Source organism: Physeter macrocephalus, chromosome 10, assembly GCF_002837175.3.
Source record: "Physeter macrocephalus isolate SW-GA chromosome 10, ASM283717v5, whole genome shotgun sequence".
Taxonomy (NCBI): Eukaryota; Metazoa; Chordata; class Mammalia; order Artiodactyla; family Physeteridae; genus Physeter; species Physeter macrocephalus.
Genome location: NC_041223.1, coordinates 9,942,952 through 9,945,281, shown reverse-complemented (window position 1 = coordinate 9,945,281; position 2,330 = coordinate 9,942,952). Strand labels below are relative to the sequence as shown.

General features: G+C 38.8%; 1 protein-coding gene across 1 annotated transcript in view; it reads right to left on the bottom strand.

Moving 5' to 3' along the window:
* TMEM242 (transmembrane protein 242) overlaps positions 1-2,330 on the bottom strand; it is a 50,599-nt gene that overhangs the window by 10,767 nt on the left and 37,502 nt on the right. The gene's annotated exons all lie outside the window — the stretch shown is intronic.

Sequence of the window (2,330 nt, the reverse complement as noted above, 5' to 3'; positions counted from 1 at the left end):
TGGTGCTGGGAAAATTGGACAGCTACAAGTAAAAGAATGAAATTAGAACATTCTCTAACACCATACACAAAAATTTAAAATGGATTAAAGACCTAAGTGTAAGACTGGAAATTATAAAACTAGAGGCAAACACAGGCAGAACATTCTTTGACATAAATTATAGCAATATATTTTTGGATCTGTCTCCTGAAGCAAAGGAAATGAAAGCAAAAATAAACAAATGAGACCTAGTTAAACTTAAAAGGTTTTGTACAACAAAGGAAACCATCAACAAAACGAAAAGACAACCTACTGAATGGGAGAAGATATTTGCAAATAATATGACCAATACAGGGTTAATATCCAACAAATATCAACAGCTCATACAACTCAAAATTAAAAAAAAAAAACCCAATTTAAAAATGGGCAGAAGAACTGAATAGACATTTTTCCAAAAGGACATGCAGATGGCCAACAGGCACATGAAATGATGCTCAACATCCCTAATCATCAAGGAAATGCAAATCAAAACTACAATGAGATATCACTTCACACCTGTCAGAATGGCTATCCTCAAAAAGGACACAAATAACAAATGTTGGCGAGGATGCGGAGAAAAGGGAACCCTTGTACTCTGTTGGTGAGAATGTAAATTGGTGTAGCCACTGTGGAAAAAAGTATGGCGGTTTCTCAAAAAACTGAAAATAGAAGAATCATATAACCCAGCAATTCCATTCCTGGGTATATATCTGAAAAAAACAAAAACATTAATTCGAAAAGATACATGCACTCCAATGTTCATAGCAGCATTATTTATAATTGCCAAGATATGGAAGCAACCTAAGTGTCCATCAACAGATGACTGGATAAACATGATGTGGTATATATATATACAATGTAATACTAATCAGTCATAAAAAGGAATGAAATTTTGCCATTTGCAACAACATGGATGGACTTGGAGGGTATTATGCTAAGTGAAATAAGCCTGACAGAGAAAGACAAATACTGTATGATATCACTTATATGTGGAATCTAAAAAATACAACAAACTAGTGAATATAACAAAAAAGAAAACAGACTCAGATACAGAGAACAAACCAGTGGTTACCACTGGGAGAGGGAAGGGGGGAAGAGCAATATAAAGGTAGGGGATTAAGAGGTGCAAACTATTATGTATAAAATAAGCTACAGGGATATATTCTACAACACAGGGTATATGGCCAATATTTTAGAACTATAAATGGAGTATAACCTTGAAAAATTATGAATCACTATATTGTATACCTGTTACTTATATAATATTGTACATCAACTACACTTCAATGAAAAAATTTTTTTTTAATTTTACAGATGTGGGAATGGAAACCCAGAGTCTTTACTTCTACCCTTATAAACAGGGCCTCAAGTTGCTTTCAACAGTAGGGCTCATAGAAAGTTTTTAAGCTTGTACTATTTATAGTATATGGATAGTAAACGAAAACCTTCAGTATTTTCCACCTGTTTCAATTGCTGATATGCAGATCAGAAGTGCTGGTCTTATCAGTTATACTCTAGTACAGGCCAACAGAACATTCTCCTGCTTAAAAATGTGCTTGACAAAAGATTTAGGCATTGAGTACATTTAAGCAAAAATCATTATAACTGTACTGAATTCCACAATAATAATTTCAGCTATTGCCACAGAACCATCCCCCTACCCTAAAACCCCAAAAGTCTGGTGAAGATGGGGCCTGCTGGGAACTTGAGTCTCCATCTAGCAACTCAGCTTTACTCTGAAGCATTTTCCAAACTCTGGGACCTCTTCCCTGCAGTCCTCCTCTTTCCTCTTTCGTCTCTGACCAGGGAGAATTGTTCCATGATTATGGACCACAAACCTACCCTTCTAAACAGGGCCACTCTATACTGCACAACTCCAGGGGCTGCTCTCCACAAAGACTAAGACACGAATGACTCTCCCTAGGCAATGAGCCCACTGCTCCAAGAACCGCATCCTCAAGTCCCAATGTTTGTGTCCAACAGTGCTGGGTTGTAATATTATCAGCAACTACCACTCCCCAAGGCAGCAGTTCTCAAAGAGTGTTATGACAATTGGAAAATGTATTACAAGTAATTTGTAACTAACATGGACATTCTGATTGACTTTTTAGATATTAAAATAGATTCAAGGGCTTCCCTGGTGGCGCACTGGTTGAGAGTCTGCCTGCCGACGCAGGGGACACAGGTTCGTGCCCCGGTCCAGGAAGATCCCACCTGCCGCGGAGCGGCTGGGCCCATGAGCCATGGCTGCTGAGCCTGCGCGTCCGGAGCCTGTGCTCCGCAACGGGAGAGGCCACAGCAGTGAGAGGCCC